This window comes from Balaenoptera borealis (genome assembly GCF_965194805.1).
Source record: "Balaenoptera borealis genome assembly, chromosome: 12".
Classification (NCBI taxonomy): Eukaryota; Metazoa; Chordata; class Mammalia; order Artiodactyla; family Balaenopteridae; genus Balaenoptera; species Balaenoptera borealis.
This window is the reverse complement of record NC_138869.1, coordinates 9,678,343-9,693,020: the sequence shown is the minus strand read 5'-3', so window position 1 is coordinate 9,693,020 and position 14,678 is coordinate 9,678,343. Positions and strand designations below refer to the sequence as shown.

Below are 14,678 nucleotides of genomic sequence, written 5' to 3'. Positions count from 1 at the left end.
CTATATTGTAGTGTACTAAGTGTGCAATAGCATTATGCCTAAAAAATCAGTGTACAGACCTCAATTAAAAATACTTTATTGCTAAAAGTACTAAGCATCATCAGAGCCTTCAGCAAATCATAATTTTTTTTTCCGGTGGAGGCTCTTGCCTCAAAGTTGATTCTGCTGACTGATCAGGGTGGAGGTTGTGACAATGCTGTTTGATAGCATATTACCCAGAGTAGAGAAATCCTTCCTTATTGAGTACCGTTGACCCAAGCAGGACAAAAAAAAAAAAAGTCAACAAAGGATCATTCGTAAGTCAAAGAATTAAAGCTTAATTTTTCAGAAAAATTTATCACATGCAATTAACTTTTTAAAATATGAACAAAGACCAATAAACTTTATTCATGGATTGTTTCATTACATACTTTTACTTTACACTGGAGGCAATTAAAAGAGGCATCCCAGATGGAAGACAGTCCATGTAACTCCACGAGGACAGGGTTTGGGGGTGTTTGCTGCTGGGTCCCGGTACCCAAAAGAGTGCCAAGCACAGGACGGATGCTCAACACATATTTGTTGAATTAATGACTCAAAAGAGAAAAGGGAAAAAAGAGAAGAAAGTTGCAGCACATGGACACAAACACTGAGCAAACTAGGATGGCTGTTTATGGGGAATGGATGGAAAATGAGGATGAAGTGTGATAAATAGATTAATCAGAGCTGAGCTGTGTGTGGATCAATGACAGATAATAAGCCACGAGTTGAGGTTCAGCCAAGGGAAAGAGAAAAGCCCTGGGCGGGGACAGGAAAAGGTTGGGATGGAGAAGAATGACCAGTTTCAAGCATTAGCAACCGACCCCTCCATCTCCCAGGCCTGAAAAAACCAAGCTGAGGACCAACACCTGCCTTTAGGCTCCCGGTTCCTGCTTACTGACCAATATGTATTAGTAAGTGTCACTCAACAGGGAGTTCAATTCCAAATAATAATTATTAGTTTGGAAAGAAGGAATCTTGGAATCCCATTCACCTATATCCCATTTTAAAAAAAGAAAAAAAAAGTGCACATTTTCAAGTTCACGTGAATTAACCTCAGGTTGAAAACAAACAGCACTGCGGCTGGCTCTCAGGAGCAACACAGCACTGTCTCCTTAGCCAGCTGTCACTAAGTTAACTACACAAATTTGGCCACTTAAGAGTTTTTTTTTAAATACCCAGAACATAAACATCATATTCTCTACCCATATTGTATTATCACCTTCCTAATATTGTATTATCACAATATTCCCTCCATCGCCTGCCCTAATCCCCAAAGAGACTCCACTATTATTCATGAACTCAGCTTGTACATTACTTGTTCTAATTGCCTTCAAGGCTATTCTATTACCATTAACAATGGTAATAGACAATGGTAACAATGGCCAACTTTCCAAAGTTAAGGGCTTGAAAATTAGTCAACAAATTTGTTCCTAATTTTTAAATGCCCTGAGTTACAACAGCACTGTATACTTTTTAAAAGCACTTTCACAAGATCAACTCATGGGAAGCAGGCAGAGCAGGTATTAGTCCCATTAAGAAAAAGGGAATACAAAAAAGATAAAATAAATAACACAGTTATTGCCAGAGCAAGAAGTGAAACAGGTCTCTGAAACATATTTAGTCCAAAACACCATCATTAGTTCAATGTTTTTCTACTTCAACAAGCAGTCTCGCAATCATTGACAAAAGCTGAGAGTACAGAGGGGTTTGGAAAGGGAAGGAAGCCCATACAAGCCTTCCAAGCAGAACTCCACGCGATAACATACACTGTTGAGAGCCTCCACAGACCAGGTGCTGTTCTAGATGCCGGGCCTTGGCAGTGAACAAAGTCCCAGCCCTTGAGGAGCTAGCATTCCAGTGAGGGACACAGACAGTGCACAAGTACATAAGATAATATCAGGAAGAAATAAGTGCTCTAAAAAGAAATGCAGGATTCACTTACTTGTGGAATCTAAAAAAGGCAAACTCATAAAAACAGAAAGTAAAATAGTGGTTACCAGGGGTTGGGATGGGGGGATAGGAGAGATGGTGTTTCGGGGTGCAAACTTGCAACGAGTAGATAGTAAGTCCTAGAGATCTAGTGCACAGTATGGTGAATACAGACAATACTGTATCATAATACAATATTGCTAAGAGTCTAGATCTTAATTATTCCCATCACGAAAAAAGAAATGGTATTTATGTGATGTGATAGAGGTGCCGTCACTACAATGGCCATCATATCACAATATATAAATGTATTAAACGTGTTGTATACTTTAAATTTACACAATGTTATATGTCAAATATGTTTCAACTTAAAAAAAGAAAAAAGCATATTTACACAAAGCTACAAATATACTACCTGGGAACATTCTAACACCATCGAACTGTACACTTTAAATTGGTCGACTGTATGGTACATCAATCTAAGTATCTCAATAAAGCTGTCTTTAAAAATGCAGAGTAAAGGGATAGCGAACAAGGGGTCGGGTATAAAACGACACAGTTTTGTGCTAGCTGAGCACCTAGCCAAGTTCACTTGGCAGGCTGATTACACATCCCCCTCTTGGCTTCCACAATGCCAGCAGCCAGACTTCTAAACTCTGGGAAGCTCTGAGACATGACCAGCCCAAGATGAAAGACCCACTATATTGAGGCCGCAGGTTCTCCTAACAGACAGGTGGCCCCCAGAGGTCCCTCTACAGTGGGGCTCAGAGTACAAGCCGCCACCCCTCACCTTTTATTCAACTCTGTGATTTCTTCTCTGACCTTAACCATGAGTAGACATGCAGGTATTTATCTTAGGAAAGCCACTAAGATGGAAGATAGAGGCCAAATCAAACCCCAAAAGCGTCCCAAGGACACGAAGACTATGCAAGAAGGAAAACTTTTAAAAATACTCTATCAATTGCCTCAGAGATATAGCAGCCCTGAAAGAGGGTGTGATTTTTCAAAAGAGCTCTAGCAACTAAAAACATGATAGCAGAAGTTTTAAAAGTAATAGAAGAATTGGAAAATAAAGTTGAGAAACGTCTTCCAGAAAGTAAAATAAAAAGTTAAGAAGGAAAAAAGGGAGAACGGGGTGGAAAAATGAGAAGACCAGTCCAGGAAGCCCAACATCTGAAAAATAAAACTGCCAGAAGGAGAAAAGAAGAAAAAAAAAAAAAAAACAGAGATAAGAAGAATTACCAATGAAATTATGTAAGAAATTTCCCCAGGAATGAGTTTCCAGATACAAGGGGCTTACTGCATCTCCAATATTATGGATCAAAAGATAACTACAGCTAAAACTGACACGAGTTTTTACCTACGTGAGACACATTTCTGGCAGAATTAGTGTCATACCGCATGTATAGTTTTACTGTTAAATATTTAGGTTGTTTTCTATATCATGTGATACCACCATAAGCATCATTGTGTAAGCCTCAGATTATTTTCTTAGGATAAATTCCTAGAAGCAGAACTACTGAATTAATAAGTATGAACAGTCTGCTAATCTGTACTCCCATCAGTGACTATGCATATGATTTGCTAGAATCCAAAAAAAAAAATAGACTGCAAATTTTTTTAGTGCTATAATGAGTAGAATATATGCGAACACAAAGGAGAGAATACACAGGCAGTCATTTTTTAAAATTTCGCTTAACGTTGAAGTCATATTGTTTACAATTTAAATCAACAATTCTATGGGCTTGCTTCAATGAAAGCCACTGTTCTCAGATGGTAGTTCTCAAGAATAGAGGCTCCTTAAAGACTCACATCAGGGGCTTCCCTGGTGGCGCAGTGGTTGAGAATCTGCCTGCCAATGCACGGGACACGGGTTCGATCCCTGGTCTGGGAGGATGCCACATGCCGCGGAGCGGCTGGGCCCGTGAGCCACAACTACTGAGCCTGCGCGTCTGGAGCCTGTGCTCCGCAACAAGAGAGGCCGTGATAGTGAGAGGCCTGCGCACCGCGATGAAGAGCGGCCCCCGCTCGCCGCAACTAGAGAAAGTCCTCGCACAGAAACGAAGACCCAACACAGCCAAAAATTAATTAATTAATTTTTAAAAAAAAGTATACACATGTTTATTATAAAAAAAAAAAAAAACTTGCATGGTGAACTCCTAATAGTCAATTTAATAATCTCCATCTACACTGAAACAGCCCAGTGGAAAGGATATGCACTGTGGAGTCAGTCAACTCTGGTTTCTCACCCCATATCTCCCAATCTTTGCCAGGCGGAGACAATACTCTCCATCTCACTACTTTGCACGACATCGGACACTTCATAAGCTTTCAATAAGTATTTGTTGGACGAATGGATGGATGGGTGGGAATTAAACGCGGAAATGCTCACACCATTACAGCAGGTGTTCAGTAGAGGGCAGCAGCCCTCCTCCCCTCCCCAGGGCTCGGTCCCCTGCCTTGTTCTCAGCTGCTGTGGTTTCCTCTCCTTCAGAGATGATCCAGTCCCATGGAGTCGATTATTACTATTATTCTTATTACTAGAATAAATTCCAAATTCATATGTCTAGAACTGACAATCTGATCTGACAGCAATAAAACTGTGTCATCTTTCCCCAGCATTAGGTCCCCTTTTAAAATTCTCTTTTTCTCAACCAATCAACCGAAACTAAGGACCCACTATGAATTCTATACTGTGCTGGACACAATGAAATATTGAGAATATAAAATCCTACCTTCAAAATTATATACCTACTTGGAAATAATAAGCTAAAACGTGTGAAACAATAAACTATAAATAGCAAAGTATTAATTCCACCCATTAAAAATTCATTTAACTGAAAATTCAGCTCTATGTGTTAAAGATAGGAGCCAGGGAAAAGTTAAAAAAAAAAAAGAAAGAAAACAAGAAAAAGAAAAGACCCCAGGACAGCCAGGATAGAAGTAGTGATAACAGCATACATGCATTCTTGGACCCAGTAATTCATGTTTGGGAACTCACCATAAAGAAATAACCCTAAAAAGGGGGGAAAAGGGAAGAAGAAGCTGCCTGAATAAATGACATTCACTGCAGTATTATGTATAAAAGGGAAAAATTAGAAATAACTTTAAACTCCAACAATAAAGGAGCATCTGTTTTGGCCTATGCACTGGATGGCATATTATACAACCGTTAAAGCATTTGGGAACATTTCCTCACGTTAAAAAATGATTACATTATGTTAAGTGGAAAGGGATATTAAAGAGTGCATCCAGGGCTTCCCTGGTGGCGCAGTGGTTGAGAATCTGCCTGCTAATGCAGGGGACACGGGTTCGAGCCCTGGTCTGGGAAGATCCCACATGCCGCGGAGCGGCTGGGCCCGTGAGCCACAACTACTGAGCCTGCGCGTCTGGAGCCTGTGCTCTGCAACAAGAGAGGCCGCGATAATGAGAGGCCCGCGCACCGCGATGAAGAGTGGCCCCCACTTGCCACAACTAGAGAAAGCCCTCGCGCAGAAACGAAGACCCAACACAGCCATAAATAATAAATAAATAAATAAATAAATAAATAAATAAATAAAAAATATCATGTCTTTAGGGAGACCTCTTTAACCATCTAAGCTTCCCATTTCACCTTTGTTAGTCAAGTCCCATCTTATAAATACCCATAGATTGTACGCATTATGCAATAAACCTCTTTAAAAAAAAAAAAAAAAAAGAGTGCATCCAGCATCTAACAGTGATCGTATGAAACAAGAAAGCAGGCACAGAAAACTGATGAGAAGAAACAAAGCAGAAGAGACACGTGATGTTCTGGATGGTGGGATTATGAGTTTTTTCTTCCTACTTTTCTGAATTTATCAGACTTTCCACAATGAGCAGGTATTAGGTAGATAATAAAAACTTAATACGGGTTGAAACATTTTAAAAATATACAATTCTCATGTACTCTGGTCAGAGAATTCTTTACTTGGAGCCCAGGGTATCTTTCTTCATTCATTCATGAGCTTGGCTCTGCTCTACACACTGAGGTTACAGAGGTAAATACGTTACGCACCGTAGCATCATGTGGCAGAGCAGGGGTCGCCCATGAGAATGGTTTAATTGTTTTCAAAATCAGAAGGAAAAAATGAACCATTAGGTTGAAGAGTATGTTTTAATGTATAATATCAATATATTCATCTTTATACCAAAGCAGTTGTAAAATATAATTTTTAAAACATTTTTGATGAAGGCAGGCGCCTACAAGAGCAAACGTGCCTCAGGCTCATGAAAGTCAAACTGCGGCCCTGGGGACGTTCAAGGTGAAGACTGACGGTGAAGGAGGAGCCAGCAACTCAGATGGGGGAGGAGAGTATTTCAAGCAGAGACAGCAGGTTGTGCAAAGGTTCTCAAATGGGGTAACAGCATATATGGAAAATGTAATACCATGACAAGGCCTGGTCTGAACCACATTTTAAAATAAAGACAAGCTGGAATATAATTAAGAATGATAAGGGGTTTAGAAATTTAACCAAGGAGGTAAAAGATCTGTACACTGAAAACTGTAAGACATGGATAAAAGAAATTGACAACACAAATGAATGGAAAGATGTCTCATATTCATGGATTGGAAGAATTAACATTATTAAAATGTCCATACTATCCAGAACAATCCATAGATTCAAAGCAATCTCTATTAAAATTCCATTGGCGTTTTTCACAGAAATAAAACAAACAATCCTAAATTTTATATGGAACCCTGAAGAGCCAAAGCAATCTTGAGAAAGAAGAACAAAGTTGGAGGCATCACACTTCCTCATTTCAAACTATATTACAAACTAGAATAATAAAGACAGTATAGTATTGGCATAAAAACAGACACAAGGACCAGTGGAACAGAATCGAGAACCCAGAAATAAACCCATGCAAATACAGTTCAACTAATCTATCACAAGACTGCCAAGGATACACAATGCGGAAGGGACAGTCTCTTCAATAACAATGCTGGGAAAACTGGATATCCACATTCAAAAGAATGAAACTGGACCCTTATACCATATACAAAAATCAACTCCAAATGGATTAAAGACTTAAGTTAAGACCTAAAACCACAAAATTCCTAGAAGAAAACATAAAGGATAAGCTCCTTGACGGTGGTCTTGGCAATGAGTTTTTTGGATATGACATGCAAAGGACACACAACAAAAGCAAAAATAAACAACTGAGTCTACATCAAACTAAAAAGCTTCTGCAGAACAAAGGAAACAATCAACAAAATAAAAAGGCAACCCATGGAATAGAAAAAAAATGTCAAACTATGTATCTAGTAAGGGGTTAATATTATGAGTTAATATCGGGGGTTAATATTATATAATTCCCTTTATATAAAGGGGTTAATATTTAGTATTGTAATACTCAATACGCAACAGCAAAAAAAAAAAAAACCACCAACAACAACGAAATTTAAAAATGGGCAAAGGAGGTGAATAGACATTTTTCCAAAGAAGACATATGAATGGTCAACAGGTATATAAAAAGGTGCTCAACTACACCTTTGTATCATCAGGGAAATGCAAATCAAAACCACAGAGAGATGTCACCCGTTAGGATGACTATTATCAAAAAGGTGAGATAACAAGTGTTGGCAAGGGTGTGGAGAAAAGGGAACACTTGCGAACTGTTGATAGGAATGTAAATTGGTGCAGCTACTACGGAAAACAGTATGCAAGTTCCCCCCAAAATTAAAAATAGAACTACCATATGAGCCAGCAATTCCGCTGCTGGGTATATACCCAAATGAAATGATCAGTATCTCAAAGAGATAGCTACACTGCCATGTTCAATGCAGCATTATCCACAATAGCCAAGATACGGAAACAACCTAAATGTCGCTAAACAGATGCATGGATAAAGAAAATGTGATATATATGTGCGTGTATATATAATATATATGATATCAATGTGAAAAATGTAAGACATTTATATGTTAATATACATTATATTTGTAGATATTACTGTGAGAAATATAGTGAGAATATATGAATATATATTAATGTAAGAAAATGAGATATTATATATTTATATAAATATATATATGAATATTATTCAGTCACAAGAAAGACGGAAATCCTGCCATTCGCAACAACATGATGAAGCTGGAGGACCTTATGCTAACTGAAATAAGCCAGACAGGGAAAGACAAATACCATATGATCTCACTTACATGTGGAATCTGAAAAACAGAACAAATGAACAAACATAACAAGAGAAACAGAGTCATAGATACAGAGAACAAACAGGTGATTGCCGGCAAGGGTGGGGTAGGGAATGAGAGAAATAGGTGAGGGAGATTAAGAGGCACAAACTATGTATAAAATAAATAAGCATTAAGGATATATTGTACAATGCAGGGAATATAGCCAATATTTTATAATAATTAAAAATGGAATATAACCTTAAAAAATTGTGAATCATTATGTTGTACACCTGAACTTTACATAATATTATACATCAACTATATCTCAATCAAAAAAAAAGAGGTACAAACTTTCAATTACAAAATAAATGAGAAACAGGTATGAAATGTACAGTGTGGGGAGCAGAGTCAATAAAAATGTGATATCTTTGTACGGTGACAGATGGTAACTAGACTTACCGTGGTGATCATTTTGTAATGTATAGAAATATCAAACCACTATGTTGTGCACCAGGAACTAACACGGTGTTATAGGTCAACTATACTTCAAAAACAAATAAATAAACTCACAGAAAAAGAGAGCAGATTTGTGATTACCAGAGGCGGGGGTGGGGTCGGGGTCGGAGGAATTGGATGAAGCTGGTCAAAAGGTACAAACTTCCAATTATAAGACAAATAAGTACTAGGGATGTAATGTACAACATGAGGAATATAATTAACACTGCTGCATGTTACGTATGCAAGTTGTTAAAAGACTAAATCCTAAGAGTTCTCATCACAAGGAAAAAAAATTTTTCTTCTTTCCTTTTGTATCTACATGAGGTGATGGATGTTTACGAAACCTATGTGATCATCATTTCGTGACGTATGTGAGTCAAATCCTCATGCTGTACACCTTAAACTTATACAGTGCTACATGTCAATTATATCTCAATAAAACCAGAAGAAAAATAAATAAGTAAATAATAGAAAATAAAAATAAAAAAGTTGAACACACAGAAACAAAAAACAGAAAAAGTAGATGCCAGGGGTTGGGGGTTAGGGAATGGGGAAATGTTGGTCAAAGGGTACAAATTTCAGTTATAAAGATGAATAAGTTCTGAGGATCTAATGCACAACATGGTGGCTAAAGTTAATAATACTGTATTATATACCTGAAATTTGCTAACAGTAGATCTTGAGTGTTCACTCCACCAAAAAAAAAAACCAAACAAACCCAAAACTGGTAACAATGTGAGGTGATGGATGTGTTAATTAACTTGATCGTGGTCATCATTTCACAATGTATACGTATATCAAACCATGATGCTGTACACCTCAAGTAAATAAACAACTTTTAAAAAAACTTTTCTGGCCGCGCAGCATGTGGGATCTTAGTTCCCTGACCAGGGATCAAACCCACGCCCCCTGCATTAGAAGTGTGGCGTCTTAACCGCTGGACTGCCAGGGAAGTCCCGATACAACTTTTGTCAATCATACCTCAATAAAGCTGGGGAAAAAAGAAAGGAAGCACATCATATACGAAATAAGTGAGAAACGAGGCATCTCAGGATTAGAAAGAAAACTTAAAGGGAATGTGATAATTTTCTTCAAATACTGCAAGGATGGAAACAAACAATTCCAAGGATTAAATGTTCTAAGTAGCTGGGAGTAGAAATGTGTCCAAGGAGTGAAAGTTATAGCAATGTAGATTTCCACTCAATAATAAAACTGCCCTAGCTCCTCAAAGTGTTTAACAACTGACAATGCAGTGAAGTAATAAACTCTTACATCCAAGCAGAGGATAGAGAGGCAAACGTCAGGAACATTGCTAGGGTATCTCTGCATTAGAGGATATAAGAACAAGAGGATATAATCAAAGTCCTATCTATATAGAAAAGTCCTAAATTAGCATCTGTTAATGGTCCTAAATTAGCATCTGTTTGCACAGAAGTCCTCAAAGGGAAGTAGAGGTCTGCTGCAAGGTGAGTTCCCCAGAAAGCAGACTGAGAGGAGAGAGTGTGCAGGAAGTTTGCTGGGGGGTTCTCTCAGGATCATCCCCGTGGGGTAAGGGAAGAAGTCAGAGAGGGAGAAGTTGGCCTTCAATGCAGTCACAAGGGCCACAGCGACCTTCGGAGTCAGGGCAAGAGGGCTGGCTGGACCTTTACACCCCTTACCCACCAGTCACTGCCTGCAGGCTGCACCGGGGAAGGGGCATGACCTTGGGAGGGAGGCTCCCATTGGCTGAGAGCTGCCAGGGGGCACACAACCAGCAGCATTGGCATCTATTACAAAGCATTACGTAAAATTTTTGTGTATCAATTATTTCAGTAGGATAACATACATCAAATGCCAAAACCAAATGCTGGCACTTCACAACATTGCGCTGTAAAATATTTAGTAGTAGCTCACTGGTCTCGCTTGAAAACATCACAGCACATAAATATCATTATATTTACAAACAAGTTATCTAATAAAAGAAAAACCAAGTTTCATTCTTATTATAGAAATATCCCATCCCAATCTCCACAGGCAAAATTTAGGGGGTTGAGAATCCTCAACTAGGACACTATGGTTTTGAGGTTTGACAGCCAAAATTAACCAGTAATATTCAAATTAAATGTAAAACTAAACGTTTTTAAACCCTTTCCTCTCCTCCAAGATGTAAACAATTCCTTTACTCATTGGTTATCTTCTAACTGATAACCTTTCACCATGCTATTCCTTCATGCTATTAATACTAGGATATTAATTTATAAAATTATCTGCGCCACACATATGAAATGGGAATATCAAATAATGAGACTTCCATACATCTCAACTGAAATTCAGGTTCAATACCATGAAAAATACCCAATCCCACAGAAGAAAACAAAATTTGACTCACTCTCTAAATATGCTCTATGCATATACTTCAAGTACAATTAACAATTATTTTATATTTTAATTCATTACTCTTGAAAAATAGGTGAATAATATCTAGTCTTCTACAATTAGTGCAGCTGGGTTTTCAACAAGTCTCAAGAATAATTTACTCTGGTTAAAATGCTGCTGATGGAGCATATGCTCAGTTATGATACAAATATTAACAAGGCTTTCCTTTTGCTCATGAAGTGTATATTTACACAACACACAAAAAAGTGATGTGGACAAAGGCAAGCAGGGCCTGCCCTCACACTGAATTATCTAAAAGGCCACCTCCTTGGTAACCAGACTGACCCATTTTTAGAGGAAAAAAAGTTTAAAATTTAATACAGAAAGATTTTTTTAATGGTCTAGTCACACAAAGGTAAAGTAGCTTCTTGCGATTTATCTCTGAAATTCTTCTGAAAGCTCAGAGAGAAGGAAAATAACAAGGAAAAGTAGACCTACAGTACTACAGTCAAAACAAAAATTGCTTAATTCAGGAAGATTTAGAGAAACCAAATTAAGATCAAGGGAACAATAAAATAAACAGGTGGGACTTTGAGCTGCTAAGTTTGCAGTGATTATCACAGTAGCAAGTGAAAACTAACACAATTGTTTATTAACATCTATCCTTTGCTAGCTTTCAAGCAAATGTTGAGTCTTACACATTTTAATGTGTTCTGTTCAAATCTAGCATGGTTCTCTGCACAAACTTGGCCCTCAATAATATTTTTTGAATGAATGAAATCCTGTAAATCCCCTCACTGCTTTCACCAGAGGAAGAATTATATTAGAACCGTCTAGATCAAATTTCTTTAGTTGGACTCTTTATCACAGAGCCCAGGAGCTTACAGACTCTACATTTTTTGAATTTTATTGTTCACTGGTCTTAGTTTGACTTCTCTAAATGTTTCCGAAATACATAAACCTCTACAAGGCTGTTTCTTTTAAAGGATGGCTAGTTTTCTAATAACGAACATATTCAGTATATAACTGAATCACTTGCAGTATATACCTTTGAAACTGACACAACATTGTAAATAAACTATACTTAAAAAAACACAGTTTGGGGTTTTACCGTTTGGGTTTGCTGGTTTATTTTCATTTTCATTTATAAAGATAAAAGCAGATATAAATTTTTCTTTCTACTTTTGTTATTATTATTGTTGTTGTTATTGTTTTGGTTGTCCATTTGACTCACTTATTTCCTATTTTCCTAATAAATGCATCCTCTTCTCAGTACTGCTTTGGCCTCATCCCACCAGAACTTCAATCTGGCAGATGTATAAGATCCTAATATCTCTGTAAAATTCTGCAACATTTTGTTGCCTATCTTCCAAACCCCTAATTTTGTCTTCAATCATATCCATTCAATTCTCAAGCTGATCTTCCTTAATCTTTTAAATTCAATAATCATAGCTTTAATCTCCATAAACTTTGTTGTTCTAAATGATCTTTTTCTTCATAGCAGGGTACTTTTATTTAATATATTCATACTGTCAAATCTCTTTGAAGATCTAACATGTTTTTACTTCTCCTATATTCCCCAGAGTCTTCTGACTCAGGTTCTTTTCTTTCATCCTATTTGTTTTCCTCAAATGTCTGATGATCCCTTGATATTCATTCATACTTAAGAATAAAAGACTGGGTTGATCCACAAGGGCAACTAATGCCTGTTTCCTCTCTAGTATGAGGTCTCTCCTTGGGGAGGCTCAACTGTAGGGCTCTACGTAAAGAGTACAGGAAGCGTCTGATGATGGGCTTTGCCTTAGGGTATAGGAGTGAGGAACAAGCAGCAGGCAGGTTGGGAGACAAGTACACAGACCCGCCAAAATAAGAAAGTCTTGCCTCTAGTGTGAAGGATTTTAGTACATACTGCCTATTAGAAGGCTCAGACTTCCTTCCCCAGCACCCTTTTTGCTGTGGGTGCCCATGGTGATCTTAAACTCTACTCTGCTTCTCTCTCAGGTCCCTAAACCCACTTGAGGAACCCTCCCAAACAGGATGTTGACTTTTTGTGAACACAGTCAGTTCTTAGCCAGGGGATCACTGTTATAAATGGAATACTTTATTTTCCTGAATTTTGCTCCGGGGCCCCTTCCCATTGGCAGGTGTTAGTCACTGTAAGTTCTGCTTTTAATTCAGCTTTGCACCTGTGTTTGGGGTTATGATTTTTTACTTTTGTTTTTGTTTTCTTTTGTCAATCTAATCCCATCTGTTTTCAGTTTTCCAGGAATTCTTTATAACTTTTAGTGTAACAAAGGTAGGCACCCTTGCTAGTTTTCCGCAGTGTTACAGATTTTTTTTTTTTTAAATGTATAGTGTACTTTCTTATTTTAAAGGATTTTCGTTAAGAGGGGAGCCTGATGCGTGTGTTCAGGCTGTCATTTTACTCCAAACATCCAGTATGTCCTCCTGAATTCCTGAATGAAACATTCCTTTGTAATTTAAAATGTTTTATTCAAAGCACCCTAAGCTAGCACTTTGCTGGGGAACTGAAAAAAATCATTCTTCTCAACCCCTGCTTACCGGTGAACAAAACGGATTTCTGCCTTGTCTGGTTCATTTAAGAAGTGACTACAGCCCAGTTAAACGAGGTAAGTTCCATGAGAGAAGGGACTTTTAAGCAGTATTTTTCAGAGGGAGAAAAAAAACACATGTATGTAAAGTCTGAGGAAAAAGGCAGTCCTAGAGAAAGAAATGGTAACTTCCCCCGATTTCAAATGGAAAGAAGATGTACTCATTTCATTTACAAGGAATCAAGAGTTTGATCCAATAAAAAGCAGTTACAATAAATCAAAAAGCCACTGAGGAAGTAACAGTTTGATTTTTCAAACTGAATTTGATTTCTCTAAAAGTGTAAATCCCACACTTATTCCTTCTACAAATTATATCCACATACAATGCCAAGTCAACAAGCATTTCATAACTGTGTAACATAAATCTTTAAGAAAACAAAAGAAGATGAAGAAAAGATGTGGCCTTTTGTCTTTTAAAAATAAACAATCTGAATGGAAGGAGAAATACACACATACCCAGATTCATGTCCACACTGAGATCATGATAGATACTTGGCGATGTTTCAATATTAAATATCACCTTTTCCAGCTCTTAAAGAATTGCTATAGGAATTCACAACTACAAAGGGGGAGGGGAGAGAAGCTGACGGAAGTTGCTTTTTTTTTTTTTCCACACACACAGACTGTATTTTATTTTTACAAGAGATAAACAGACTGACACCAAGCATTGTACATGGATGACCACAACAAAAGCAACAATGATTGCAATTACCAAACATGAAACACACTCATACTATGTCATAATATTGACATTCAGTCCAGTAATCCTCCACTGTAACAGCTCCTTTACTTTGCAGTGAAAATCGATTTGTATATTCTTTGCCTCTGAGTCCTTGTGGGATTTTTTTTTTTTTAATTCAAACAGAAAGTCACAAAAATTATACTCATCCTCATCAGTTCACTCAGTCCCATGTAATTAATTTTTTTTTTCATCTTGATCTTTTGTTAGCACTTTTATGAGTTCGTCAGTTTTTCATTAGAGTTCTGAAAATGCTTATTCATTCAGTTCAGCAGTACAGTTACCAGAAACCTGTACTTGTCAGAGTCTTTTCCATGAATTTCTTTAAGATGAAACCCTTTTATAGGAACATATTTGCAAAAGCATC

At 37.5% G+C, this 14,678-nt stretch overlaps 1 protein-coding gene and 1 long non-coding RNA gene across 12 annotated transcripts in view; one reads left to right on the top strand and one right to left on the bottom strand.

Moving 5' to 3' along the window:
- The window catches only part of LOC309607269, a 28,457-nt gene extending 21,240 nt beyond the window's left edge, over positions 1–7,217 (top strand). Inside the window, exon 2 of the long non-coding RNA XR_014232339.1 lies at positions 5,197–7,217. This is a non-coding gene — a long non-coding RNA (uncharacterized lncRNA). The remainder of the gene's footprint in view (positions 1–5,196) is intronic.
- Positions 1–14,678, bottom strand: part of LOC309607261 (phosphatidate cytidylyltransferase, mitochondrial) — a 272,769-nt gene that overhangs the window by 116,971 nt on the left and 141,120 nt on the right. The gene's annotated exons all lie outside the window — the stretch shown is intronic.